Genomic DNA, 15,668 nt, shown 5'->3' on the forward strand with positions numbered 1-15,668 from the left:
AAGTTGGAACAAAAAGTGAAGATCAAAGGCTTCACCTAAGGTTGGTATTCTAACCTTCAATTTCTATTTTAAATGCATATTTAGTTGTTGAAATGAGCTTAGAACTAATGAAATGAAAACAAATATGTGGGGGGGGGGGGGAAGGACAAATTAAATTTTCGGCCAGCTTGAAGAAGGGACATAATTTGTATGGTTTGATGCATTAGAAAGAGTTTAAAAGCCTTAATTAGTTGAATGGTTAAGTTGAAATTCTTAAATGTGATTAATTGCAACAAGGTAGTGAGATTAGGGTTTGGAGGCCTAGGGTTTTGAGGCAAATTTTGGAGAAATGCATAAATGATGACTTTGACCAATTGTGAACTGAAAAATGGTCAATAATGACCAAAAGAGATGTGTGGAAATGGTGAGAATGGAAGTTAAATTCGTAGGGCAAATGCAGCATGACCAAGCCAACTTTGAAGGACCAAAATGGAAATTTTACAAGTCCAATTGATATGCCACTAATTGGGGATGAAAATAGACATAAAATATCACAATTTTCATTAAGGAACCATGGCCAAAAACTGACCAAAACTTAGTGAACCAATTGACCAAAGTGAAATGAGAGCAGGCTGCCACTACACAAACTGACCAAATGAACAGTAATTGTTCATTTGGTCATAACTCGAGCTAGGAAGGTCAAAATGACCTGAAATTTTACCAGTAATTAGATAAGATATAGATCTAAAACTTTCATGAAGAACACCAAACCAAATTATGCCATTAACCTAATCAAATGATTGAGCAAATTTGAGTTACTGAACCTGCAAAACTGCAGATTTCCATTTGAACAATAAAGTTCCAATGGCTATAACTCTCTCTAGAAAACTCCGATTTAGGCGATTCTTGAACCGATGGAAACTAAGACATAGTAGAACATTTCGTATGAAGGAAATTAGACCAAATTATGGACTTAACTTGATCAAATTATTGAATGAAATTGGATAAAAAATCTGCCAGAACCTAAATTGCAGCATGAACAGTGCACGTGAACAGTAATTGTATTTTGGCTATAACTTGAGCTACAAACTCCAATTGGGGTGATCCAAAAATGAGAATACACTTAAGACAATAAGAAACATTTTCTATGAAGGAAGTTTTGCCAAATTCTAACAGTAAAAGGGCCAATGGAACAGTGCAACTTGGAGCACCAAAACTGAAAATTTGACAATTTGGCCAAAAGGATTTAAGTTTTGAGAAAATGACCAAAACCAACAAATTTAATGACCAAAATGTGGTATGTGGGTGAAGTTGGAGTTCCCATACCTATTAAGCCTTAGAAAGTCAACTATTTGACTTGAATAGTGTAGTGAATAGTAACCTGAAACATAAAAATTTCGAGAACGTCGAATTTAACATGTTGGAACTAGGTAAATGTGAAGCTAAATTTATTTTGGATTTGTGTTAAGTTATAGTACTGAAACATTGTAAAATTGTGTGTTTCAGTTGAAAAGAATATCGGGAAGGAACCCGAGGAACCGAGTCGAGGCTAAGGGACGACTCGCTTGAGGTTTGTGCACAACATCTCCATGCTTTAAAATTCATTGATAAAGTGAATGAAATATGTATTTTACTTGTGCTTTGGAATTGTTGAAAGTTTAATTGTGACATTATTTATGATGTTTTGATTTAAACTGTGAAAGTTATTATGTATATTTGAAATGACAATGTTTAGCAAATTGTTAAGATAAGTTTTGAAACCACAGTGTCATGACCATCTATTTGAACACCTCACTAGCACGACTAGTGGGGGTAATTAGTTTCGAATTTTGATTTCTTCTCTAGAGAAGTGTTGAGGTGTGCCAGTAGAAGAGGATGTGAATGGATATCCATATATTTGAGCTAGCTAGCCTTGTGATGTGATTTCTCTTTAGCCTCTGGCTATTGAGATTCTATTTGTTTCGAATGGCCTGATTTAACTGTGGGTTTTATGAAATGTGTTTTGATACTTTGAAATGAACGTGGTTTGCGTTAAAATCTCATAATTCATGTTTTGTGTTTAATGCTCATGTTTAGTCAAATTTTTGAATAAATGTGATTTTATTTTTGCATAAAGATTATTTTAGTATGTTGTGCACCACTGAGTCCTAGTACTCAGCGATAGCTTTTATTGCTGTCGCAGATACAGAGACTAGAGGACCAGCAGACTGAGCTGCTAAAGATTGAGGATCATTCGGCCTAAAGTCTTCGGGTATAATTTATACCCTAATTGTAAATATTTCTTTTGATGTATATATTGCACATAAATGTATGGACATGTAAAAATGGGTCTTGAGCAGTGGTATAAAATTTGTATAAAGTTGTAATATATATATATATATATATATATATATATATATATATATATATATATATATTGTAGTTTGAAATTCTCTTAATGTAAATTTTTTAATGATCTATTTAAATTGGTTTGTTTCTAATGAAATATGAATGGAACTATTTTATTTAATTTGAATGAAATGGATTGTTAGTATTTTGATGATCATTGGATACTGGATTTGAAATTGAAAGTTGATAAATGTGTTGAGAAATTGTTTGAGATTGAGTTTGAAATTGAAGCAGTTGTTGAGAAAATTTTTAGAAGTGCTTTTTACAGGTATTTGAAGAACTGTTTTCTCAAAATACAGAGGGAACTCTGTCAAAATTTTTATAAAATTTACGGAAAAATAAAATGGGCTAAAATTTCCAACTAGCTTTCAACTTAATTACATGTTTAAAATACTTATTAGAAATGCTCACCACTTATTAAAAATAAGAAAATTGTTTTAAAATCCCTTGTAGGGTACTTAATGAGTTATCGGTAGATGAATTTCGGTAGTTCATTAGGTATTCTACGAGATCATGTTATGCCTTATAGAGGGGTAAGGTGTGACATGTTTTAGTGGTATCAGAGCAAATTTTTGAAGTATGTTTTAACCTATGAATTTGTGTATTTTCTTTATTAAGTACAACTGCTCAATGTCCATAATTGTTACATACAGTGCATTACATCATGAATATGAACTAACGGAGGGAAATCTCCATGTGTTACTTGTTCAGGAGATACCCTACTCCAGACTGTTATGGAAGAAGGGGATCGCTCAGTTGAGCAGTCTGTTGAAGCTGAGGCACAAGGGGAAGCCCTAGCTTTACCGAATGTTAGTAGGTCAGCAGCACCAGCCCCACAAATGCCGCAATTCTCTGCACAGTTCACACAGCAGATGGCTGCGATGTTTCAACAAATGGTCAGGGTATGCCCGCCAAGCTCCACCCTGCACACTGTGACACAACCATCGCCTCCACCGACAATATGATAAATTACTGAAGTATGGGGCTATAGAATTTAAGGGTACAGTGGACCCTTTAGAGGCAGAGCAATGGCTTGAAAGAATGGACAGAGTATTTAAGAAGCTACATTGCCAAGATGAACTGAAGTTTGAGTACTCTGTGTCGCCATCGCAAGGGATGCGTATGATTGGTGGAAGACCATCCCCTACAGCTTGGCTGAACCACCAGTGTTGACCTGGGATGACTTCATCAGAGAATTCAGACAGAAATACATCCCAGATGCATATGTTGACCAGAAACTGCAAGAATTTTTGAGTCTGAAACAAGGAAACCGATCGGTGGCAGAGTATGAGAGGGAGTTCTCCCGCCTGAGTCACTATGCGGGGAGTCTCCTTACTACTAGCAAGGCAAGGTGCAAGAGATTTGAGACGGGTTTGAAGCCCAGCATAAGGATGCAAGTTGTGGGATTCCGACACAGCAACTTCTCAGAGCTCATGTCTCAAGCACTTGAGTTGGAAAGAATAGAATCAGAAGCAACCCCAGTGAAAGAAAAATCAGAGAAAGTCGAGAAATCGAGAGAAAGACAAGGGGAAAAGTGCAGAGCCGAGTTACGGTGGGACTTCTAGGAAAAGAAGAAATTTAGCGGACCAGCGGGTCGAGGTGGAAGATTTGGTAGGGGCCGATTCTCGGACGAGAGACCCCCTAGGTGCAGTTATGATCGGCGAGGGTTCACATTCTGCCCGCCCCTGTGAGACTTGTGGTAAGATTCATGGGGGGGAGTGCTACTGGGCCACTGGAGCCTGCTTTAACTGCGGTGGCAAGGGCCATATAGCTAAAGACTGTACTAGTGCTCCGAGATATAGTCCAGCTCCTACTACTGCCGAGGGATCTATTCAGAGTCCTGCTCCCAGAGGTTCACAGTCAGTTGGCAGAGGAAGAGGTAGAGGTAGAGGCACTACTTGACGATCGAGCACAATTGGTCGATCGGGACAAGGAAGTGCTTCAACGAGAATTTATACAATGAGACAATGAGAAGAGGTGAGACTTACGGCGTGGTAGCTGGTATATTCTCTATCTCTGATCAAGAAGTATTTGTATTGTTTGATCCGGGTTCAACTCATTCATATGTTAGTGCTAGCATAGTTAGTTCACTTGCTGTTCCATGTGTGCAAATGGGTTTTGAAGTGCTAGTAACTAGTCCGTTAGGACAAGAGGTCCGGGTCAACAGAATCTATAGAGACTGTCCTTTGGTGATCCAAGGACATGTTTTCCTATCAGACTTGATTGAAATGCCCTTCAAAGAGTATGATATCATCTTGGGCATGGATTGGTTAGCCAGGCATCATGCTATGATTGACTATAGACTGAAGACAGTCACTTTTGGTCTCCCTTTGTACGGTGATGTGGTAATACACGGGAAGAGGCATTTACTGCCATCAAACATCATTTCGGCTGCACTAGCCAGAAGAATGATCAGAAAGGGGTGTGAAGCATACTTAGCACATGTGATAGACACCCAAGTGGGGAGTCCAGCACTAAGGGACATCCCTACTGTATGTGATTTTTCGGATGTATTTCCTGATGAATTGCCAGGATTACCTTCAGAAAGAGAGGTGCAGTTTGAGATTGATGTTATGCCTGGTGTGGACCCAATCTCCATAACGCCATATAGAATGGCACCTGCAGAAGTAAAAGAGTTGAAAGTACAATTGCAAGAGTTGCTTGACAAGGGCTTTATCTGCCCTAGTGTGTCACCTTGGGGAACGCCAGTGTTGTTTGTAAAGAAAAAGGATGGCACTCTCCAGTTATGCATTGATTATCGGCAGTTGAATGAGGTGACAATAAAGAATAGATATCCATTGCCCTGCATTGATGATTTGTTTGATCAGTTGAGGGGTGCAGCTGTGTTCTCCAAAATTGACCTAAGATCAGGTTATTATCAGTTGAAAGTACAAGAGCAGAGTATTGCCAAAACTGCCTTCAGAACCCGATATGGCCATTATGAATTCCTAGTCATGCCATTTGGGTTAACTAATGCTCCGGCTGCTTTTATGGATCTGATGAACACTATCTTCAGACCATACCTCGACCAGTTTGTGGTGGTATTTATTGATGATATATTGGTCTATTCAAGGAATGCAGAAGAGCATGATAGACATCTGCGGATTCTACTGCAAACTTTGAGGGAGAAATAGCTATATGCCAAATTGTCGAAATGTGAATTTTGGCTGAAGGAGATATCCTTTTTGGGGCACACAGTATCAGTAGAGGCTATTAAGGTAGATCCTAGCAAGATTGAAACTGTCCTTAATTGGAAGCCACCCAGAAATATCACTGAGATTCAGATTTTAGTTAATGATATTACCGTCGATTTGTGAAGGGATTCTCCATGTTGGCATCTCCATTTACCAAACTACTTAGAAAGGATGTGAAATTTCAGTGGACGGACAAATGCCAGCAAAGTTTTGATGAATTGAAAAGATGTTTAACAGAGGCTCCAGTCTTGACTTTACCCACACCGGGTAAAGAATATACAATATATAATGATGCTTCTCACAATGGGTTAGGCTGTGTATTGATGCAAGATCGAAATGTCATTGCCTATGCATCACGCCAGCTAAAACTGCATGAGAGAAATTATCCGACACATGACTTGGAGCTTGCAGCTATAGTGTTTGCTCTTAAGATCTGGAGACATTATTTGTATGGGGAGAAGTGCTACATCTATACAGATCATAAGAGTTTGAAGTATTTGGGCACCCAGAAAGAGCTGAATTTGAGACAGAGGAGATGGTTAGAGTTGATAAAAGACTACGATTGTCTGATAGACTATCAGCCAGGGAAAGCTAATGTTGTAGCTGATGCCCTAAGTCGCAAGACTATGGCAAGTCTATAAGTTACTCCTTTGTCTTTGGTACATGAGTTGAGATCATTACATGCCAGTTTAGAGATTAATGATGATGGACAGACAGCAGTTGCATGGCATGTACAGCCAGTGTTGATTGATCAGATTAGAATGGCTGCTCAGAATGATCAGAAGTATCAGAAGTTGATGGAAGAAGTCCAACAGAGCAAGAAACCAGAGTTCTCAATCAGAGATGATGGTTTACTATTACACCAGGGCAGAATGTGTGTTCCTAATAATGTTGATTTGAGGCAGATTATTTTGAAGGAAGCACATGAGTCTCCTTTTGCCATGCACCCTGGTGGCACAAAAATGTATAGGGGGCTAAAGGAGCATTACTGGTGGATGGGTATGAAATGAGATGTGGCAGAGTTTGTATTCAAATGCCTAACTTGTCAGCAAGTGAAGGCAGAGCATCAAGTACCTACTAGGTTGTTACATCCACTACCAGTACCAGAATGGAAATGGGAAAGAATAACGATGGATTTTGTGATGGGACTTCCGAGGACACAGAAGAGTTATGATGCAGTATGGGTCATTGTCGACAGACTAACTAAGTCTGCTCATTTTCTGCCAGTCCGGATGGATTATAGTTTGGAAAGATTGGCCAAGTTATACATCGATGAGATTGTGAGACTGCATGGAGTGCCAGTATCCATCGTGTCAGACAGAGATCCTAGGTTCACTTCTAGATTCTGGGGTAGTCTTCAGAGAGCCCTAGGAACTAGATTGAACTTTAGTACTGCATTCCACCCACAGACAGATGGCCAGTCTGAGAGGGTAATTCAGATCTTGGAGGACATGCTACGGGTTTGTGTGATTGAGTTTGAGGGTAGTTGGGATACACACTTGCCTTTGATTGAGTTTGCTTACAACAACAGCTATCAATCAAGCATTGAGATGCCTCCATATGAAGCTTTGTATGGCAGGAAATGTAGAACCCCGTTGTGTTGGGATGACGTGGGTGAAAGAAAGATGATTGGACCTAAAATTGTTCAGCAAACTGAAGAGAAAATTAGGGTGATTAGAAGTCGACTTAAGACTGCATCAGACCGTCAGAAGTCCTACATTGATTTGAAAAGACGGGATATTCAGTATGCGGTGGGTGAGAAAGTTTTCCTCAAGATTTCTCCTTAGAAGAGAATTATGAGATTCGGCAGAAAGGGGAAACTGAGTCTTCGTTTCATTGGGCCATATGAGGTTCTGGAAAGAGTGGGTCCTTTGGCATATCGGTTGGCACTACCTCCAGAGTTGGAAAAGATACATAATGTCTTCCATGTGTCTATGTTAAGGAGGTATCGATCAGACCCATCTCATGTACTACCAGTAGAGGAAATTGAAGTAAATCCAGACCTCACATATGAAGAAGAACCCATAGAGATTCTGGCTTATGAGGTGAAGCAGCTACGGAACAAGCAGATACCATTGGTAAAAGTGCTGTGAAACCATCATTCGGGCTAAGAAGCTACTTGGGAACGAGAGGAGGACATGAGGAGACAACACCCACAGCTGTTCAGAGATTGATACCAGGTAAAAATTTTGAGACGAAATTTATTCTAAGGGGGGGAGAATTATAACACCCCCTTTTGCATAGCCTGGTAGATTTCACTGTTCCGGTGACCGGTGTCGGTCCGGACAATTAAGGGGATTAGAACCACACTTAAGACAACTAGAGAAACCATAAACATAAATAATTAATAATGTTCAATTAGTTAAGTATAAATAAGAAAAACAGAACATAAGAAGTTAAACGAGCCGAGAGTCACAGCGATGGGTGACCTCCTCGGGAATGACTGCGAAGTCGTTTTAAACTCAAATTTCGAACCGTAAAAGTGACGCTGCAGTCCTTAGGGCCCTTATGGACACAGTGGAAAAGAGAAAATCATGAAAAAGAACTGTTAAGTCAGTCAAATAATTAGGTCAGGGAACCGAAAGAAATAGGGAATTATTTGCAAACCAGGATGAACCGGCGAGGGGCAATTTGGTCAATTGACCCCGAGAGCTGACTCCTGACCTAACTGTCAAATAAAATTGGAGAAAAAAAAATTTCAGAATCGAGAATTAAATTAAAGAACTAATAGAAAAATAGAAATTAAAAAAAAAGAGGAAAATCAAAAAGTTAAAAAGGTGGTGACATCATATATGAGGTCATAAATAAAATTTATTTATTTGATAATTTGACTAAGTCAATTAAGAGATAAATATCCAAAATAAAGAAACAAAAATCATTTTTGCTTCTTCTCCTTCTTGCTAGCCGAAACTCCTTCTCTCCCTCTATGAATTTCCACCATTAAAGAGTTATTCAACCTTGAATAACTTAACGTTCTTTCATTAAAATTAACCCTAAACCCTAGAAAACCTCTAAATCATCATAGAAAGTAAGAATAGAGGAAAGAAAAAGTGTGAAGTTTGAACAAAAAGTGAAGATCAAAGGCTTCACTTAAGGTTGGCATTCTAACCTTCAATTTCTATTTTAAATGCATATTTAGTTGTTGAAATGAGCTTAGAACTAATGAAATGAAAACAAATATGTGGGGGGGGGGGGGGGGGGGGGAAGGACAAAAAAAATTTTCAGCCAGCTTGAAGAAGGGACATAATTTGTATGGTTTGATGCATTAGAAAGAGTTTAAAAGCCTTAATTAGTTGAATGGTTAAGTTGAAATTCTTAAATGTGATTAATTGCAACAAGGTAGTGAGATTAGGGTTTGGAGGCCTAGGGTTTTGAGGCAAATTTTGGAGAAATGCATAAATGATGACTTTGACCAATTGTGAATTGAAAATTGGTCAATAATGACCAAAAGATATGTGTGGAAATGGTGAGAATGGAAGTTAAATTCGTAGGGCAAATGGTCATGCTGCTGGCAGCATGACCAAGCCAACTTTGAAGGACCAAAACGGAAATTTTACAAGTCCAATTGATATGCCACTAATTGGGGATGAAAATAGACATAAAATAGCACAATTTTCATTAAGGAACCATGGCCAAAAACTGACCAAAACTTAGTGAACCAATTGACCAAAGTGAAATGAGAGCAGGCTGCCACTGCACAAACTGACCAAATGAACATTAATTGTTCATTTGGTCATAACTTGAGCTAGGAAGGTCAAAATGACCTGAAATTTTACCAGTAATTAGATAAGATATAGATCTAAAACTTTCATGAAGAACACCAACCCAAATTATGCCATTAACCTAATCAAATGATTGAGCAAAGTTGAGTTACTGAACCTGCAAAACTGCAGATTTCCATTTGAACAGTAAAGTTCCAATGGCTATAACTCTCTCTAGAAAACTCCGATTTAGGCGATTCTTGAACCAATGGAAACCTAAGACATAGTAGAACATTTCGTATGGAGGAAATTAGACCAAATTATGGACTTAACTTGATCAAATTATTGAATGAAGTTGGATAAAAAATCTGCCAGAACTTAAATTGTAGCATGAATAGTGCACGTGAACGGTATTTGTATTTTGGCTATAACTTGAGCTACAAAACTCCAATTGGGGTGATCGAAAAATGAGAATACACTTAAGACAATAAGAAATATTTTCTATGAAGGAAGTTTTGCCAAATTTCAACAGTAAAAGGGCCAGTGGAGCAGTGCAACTTGGAGCACCAAAACTGAAAATTTGACTATTTGGCCAAAAGGATTTAAGCTTTGAGAAAATGACCAAAACCAACAAATTTAATGACCAAAATGTGGTATGTGGGTGAAGTTGGAGTTCCCATACCTATTAAGCCTTAGAAAGTCAATTATTTGACTTGAATAGTGTAGTGAATAGTAACTCGAAACACAAAAATTTCGAGAACGTCGAATTTAACACGTTGGAACTAGGTAAATGTGAAGCTAAATTTATTTTGGATTTGTGTTAAGTTCTAGTACTGAAACATTATAAAATTGTGTGTTTCAGTTGAAAAGAATATCGGGAAGGAACCCGAGGAACCGAGTCGAGGCTAAGGGACGACTCGCTTGAGGTTTGTGCACAACATCTCCATGCTTTAAAATTCATTGATAAAGTGAACGAAATATGTATTTTACTTGTGCTTTGGAATTGTTGAAAGTTTAATTGTGACATTATTTATGATGTTTTGATTTAAACTGTGAAAGTTATTGTGTATATTTGAAATGACAATGTTTAGCAAATTGTTAAGATAAGTTTTGAAACCACAGTGTCATGACCATATATTTGAACACCTCACTAGCACGACTAGTGAGGGTAATTAGTTTCGAATTTTGATTCCTTCTCTAGAGAAGTGTTGAGGTGTGCCAGTAGAAGAGGATGTGAATGGATATCCATATATTTGAGCTAGCTAGCCTTGTGATGTGATTTCTCTTTAGCCTCTGGCTATTAAGATTCTATTTGTTTCGAATGGCCTGATTTAACTGTGGGTTTTATGAAATGTGTTTTGATACTTTGAAATGAACGTGGTTTGCGTTAAAATCTCATAATTCATGTTTTCTGTTTAATGCTCATGTTTAGTCAAATTTTTGAATAAATGTGATTTTATTTTTGCATAAAGATTATTTTAGTATGTTGTGCACCACTGAGTCCTAGTACTCAGCTATAGCTTTTATTGCTGTCGCAGATATAGAGACTAGAGGAGCAGCAGACTGAGCTGCTAAAGATTGAGGATCATTCAGCCTAAAGTCTTCGGGTATAATTTATACCCTAATTGTAAATATTTCTTTTGATGTATATATTGCACATAAATGTATGGACATGTAAAAATGAGTCTTGAGCAGTTGTATAAAATTTGTATAAAGTTATAATATATATATTGTAGTTTGAAATTCTCTTAATGTAAATTTTGTAATGATCTATTTAAATTGTTTTGTTTCTAATGAAATATGAATGGAACTATTTTATTTAATTTGAATGAAATGGATTGTTAGTATTTTGATGATCATTGGATACTGGATTTGAAATTGAAAGTTGATAAATGTGTTGAGAAATTGTTTGAGATTGAGTTTGAAATTGAAGCAGTTGTTGAGAAAATTTTTAGAAGTGTTTTTTACAGGCATTTGAAGAACTGTTTTCTCAAAATACAGAGGGAACTCTGTCAAAATTTTTATAAAATTTACGGAAAAATAAAATGGGCTAAAATTTCCAACTAGCTTTTAACTTAATTACATGTTTAAAATACTTATTAGAAATGCTCACAACTTATTAAAAATAAGAAAATTATTTTAAAATCCCTTGTAGGGTACTTAATGAGTTATCGGTAGGTGAAGTTCGATAGTTCATTAGGTATTCTACGGGATCATGTTATGCCTTACAGAGGGGTAAGGTGTGACACAGTAGGTTATTTACTTTGAAAATTTTAATTTTTGAAAGCTCAAAACAAAGAGGCCCAAAGGCCAAAAACGGATCAAACCGTATAGAAAATTTTTAGTTCGGTTCGGTTTAGTTTTCTACTAACTTCAGTTTGGTTCGGTATTAAAAAAAGTATTCATCGATATTTTAATTATTTCAGTTCGATAATCAAGTGATTGCACACCCCTAGTCAATAGCGAAATTAAAATTTTTAATTAATTGATGCAAAATAATTATATAATTTAAAAATTTTCTCTCAAATTTTTATTAGCTTTTTGACAAATTTAATTTATTAAAGAATAATTTTAAAGAACAAAAATTAAATATTAAAATCGACTAAAATTCTAAGATATTTTTATCAAACAAATTTTTACAAAAATAATTTGAGAGAGAAAAACGTGATTCTCATTGGATCAACGAAGCTGTCCTTTACTTACATACATATAAGAAACAAAAGAAAAGTTGGTGGGAACACTTGCAATTAAAAGTGACAGCTGCATTATTGAATTGAGTTGAAAAGGCAGAGGCGAACGAAAAGGTAAAGGCTAGGATAAGAATCTAGAAAGTGTGAGATGAGTGGACCGATCATTAAAATTAACCAATTAAATAACTGGTTCTTAATCCGCACGAATCATTTAAAATATTGTAATTATTATTAGAAGACTAAAAACTGAACGCAATGACTGCGCTCTTTGGAAAAAAAAAAAAAAGGTCGTACTGACTACGCAACGTGTCTCTGAAGGCCAGAAAATTCAACCAATGTGTCTGTGAGAACTTGCAGATCCGTAAAATGCTCAGGTAGACCGGAGAGGGATTGGAAACACTTTGGCAGGTTTGGGTTGACTAAAAACTAATTTACAAATGAGGATAATTTTTTTTTTTATGTTTAAATGTTTATTTTTTCATTTTTATTTTTATAATTAGAAGAATTATTTTTTTTAACGTAAAAATCAAAATATAAAAGTAAAAATAATTATTTTATTAAAAATTAAATACTTAATTTTATTCATATATTTATTGAGATATTTTAATTTTTTATATTTTTATATTAAAATTGTTACGACCTAACTTATTGGCCAGACTGATACTAGGATCTGGGCCGGTATAAAGCCTCTGAGGCCCATAATAAGTCTTACTGTTCTCAAACCCATGACCAGATTCACAATTTAGGCTCAATATATATATAAAATAATTTAAATTAAACTATTATAATTTTATTTCGAGCCTACTTAACCCAATAATTATCAGAAACTAAAATTAGGGGAGCTCAGCTCAACCCTATTACATCATTTACAAACTATTTAAATCTCATAAAAACTTTTCATTTGTTAATACAAAAATTTAAATTCATGCAGTTCCTGATAGGATTAATGCTACTATTAGAACATGCGGAGTTTTAAATTTCAAATTTAGAAAATAATAATATAATTAAATAATTATTGATAACCTGCGAGAAAAGAAGTAAGTTATTCCGAAAAATGTCTCCTCCTGTAATCTGAAAAAATAGGGTGAACAGGAGTGTGCATTCGACTCAGAGAGTAAAATATCAATTTTAACCATAATCTCTATAGTTATCTAAAGTTAATGCACCCTGTGGAGTGAAATCCAATATCGTCATAAATCTCATACAAATCACATCAAAAAGGCAATTTGGAGCACTCACACACCCGATAATGTCAAACAATACATATACTAGAGCTGATCCCCTGTACAGCCCTCTTAATCCAACCTCTGCCAGCGAAGATCTCAAGTCGAACTTTCGCTTAATAAACTAATTACGGGGTCCCAGCGAAGATCTCAAGCCGTGTCTACCCCGAAGGACCGGATCCCAGCGAGTATCCCTCAAGCCGTGTCTACCCGTCCTGTCCATATCCAACACCATATCACACGCATGCACACTGCTCCAAATTACCACAAACAATACCCATGGCAATTCATCAATTTAGAATGCAATATAAAACGTGCATAGTATTTAACTACATATATATGTACATATAAGTGATGCATGAGCATACCTGAACATATAATAATATTGAAATTATAATTGAAATTAATATTCTACTCACAGACTTAACCGCAGTCACTGTAGCGGCTGGGCGGAGGAGGAAGGCTGTCCCGACTCACCTTACAATTTTATTATAATTATTTAATACATTTGACTCAATACAACGAAGAAAAGATCAAAGATGTCCTAAGTCGTGCCGAAAATTCGGCAGAGTCTCCTCTATACCTAGGACCTACCCAACCTACAAAAGGCTTCAAAATACACTTCTATATCTACTAATCACACAATCACAACTCAATCACATCACAAGGCCCCTCCTGGGCTCACCCAAACAGTCAACAACCACAATTTAAAAAATTACTATTTAGCCCCTATAACTAGCCCTTTTGCAAAAACTATCCAAACGAGCTCTAAAAATTCTAAAATTTTGCACCGCGGTCCTTAATAATATTATAAGGCTATAGCAAAAGGAATTGTAATTTTCTAATCACCCATGAATATTTTATTGAAGAATATTACTCAATTTTATAAGTTTCCAATAGCTAACATATTCTTAATTCAACCCAATTCAATATTCACATATTTAAACCTCTATCCTCAAGCTTCAACCAATCATACAAAATTTAAATATCATAATTTCAAATAATCTTATATCCCCATATACTTAAAATCTAACTAAAATCCATCTATATTTTTCAAAAATATTCTACAATCACTCAAAAATTCAACACCCTAGAATATCTCCAAATAATTTTACTTTCATCATATATTTTTCTTAGAATTTTTCTCTAATTTTTTCTATTTAAGAAACACTGCATTTATGCTATACAGATAGAAAAATAATAAAAATAATCTTACCCGAAGCTTATCTGTGTCTCAAAAATTTCAAAAATTTATGAGAAAGCCTCTGGAAGTTGAATCATCTCCAAAGCTCACCGGAGCACCGTCGAAACCACCGCGTATGGTGGCCGACCGCCGATCACCGGCGACATTTTCCGAATTTGATCATATCATCATGTTCCTCTCCTCTCCCTCAGTCGATAGGTGGTCTTGGATCGTCAATCCAATGGTCGGATCGTCCTAGATCTGACCTAAAATCTTGAAAAACCTGAAACTTCTCTCCTCCATATCTCACTCAACTGACCTCCATTTGCTGCAAAATTGGTATCAAAAGAAAGCTCTCGGAACAAGTTTTCCAACGCCACCTGAATCGCCTTGATCAGACGTCGAATAAAGCCGAAATCACGCCGGAAAGCCGCTGCCCATTGTGCGTGAGTTTCTCTCTCTTCTCCCTCTCTTGCTGCTGTTTCTGGTGGTTCTGGCCGTCGCTGGAGGTCACCTGGAGGGTCACCGGAGTTGTATCGTGCTGGTGGGCATCGCCAGCAATGGTGGTTCGCCAGAAAAAGAAGGGAAGAGGTAGGGAGAGGTGAGAGAAAATGAGCAGAGGAGGTGAAATAGGGGGGAGGGGGGGTGTGCTGCGAAAATATCTGGGTTTGTTTTTTTTTTTTTTTCTAATATGGGAATGAATCTGGACATACATGTTATCTAGATTCATTCCTATAAATAAATATTATAATATACAATAAATAAAAATAATAAAAATAATAACCATAATATTTCCTTTTTATTTTATTTATAATTTAAAAATTTTAGGTTGTTACATTCTTCCCCCTTAAGAAAAATTCGTCCTTGAATTTTTGAATAAACAAGAGATAAGGAAAAGAAGATTATTAGAACAAGAGCAATCATTACTCCTCCAGCTATGCAGAGATTGGTAAAACATTTATTCTTCAAACTCTTCATATATTATAGATGACATTCTACTGCTCCCTGATTCCACTATAGTGTCCTAACTGTCATCATCTCTTCCTAGAGATGCCCTTATCTCTTGGCTATTCATTGACCATTTTTTTGACATCTCAAGTATTCACTATACCTCTCTGTACTTGACTTGATGTCTCATAACTTCAATCAACCTTGGCGTTTACCCCTCAACTTTCTGCTTTCTAAGGATAGGACTTTTGTTCTTTATTCTATAATGTTCTATAAGATGTTTTCTGTAGCACCTATCATAGGCATCTTATTCTAAATATTTACTTGTCCTTTGACCTCAATGGTTCTCATCTGTGCATCTT

The sequence above is a fragment of the Hevea brasiliensis genome, chromosome 9 (genome assembly GCF_030052815.1).
Source record: "Hevea brasiliensis isolate MT/VB/25A 57/8 chromosome 9, ASM3005281v1, whole genome shotgun sequence".
NCBI lineage: Eukaryota > Viridiplantae > Streptophyta > Magnoliopsida > Malpighiales > Euphorbiaceae > Hevea > Hevea brasiliensis.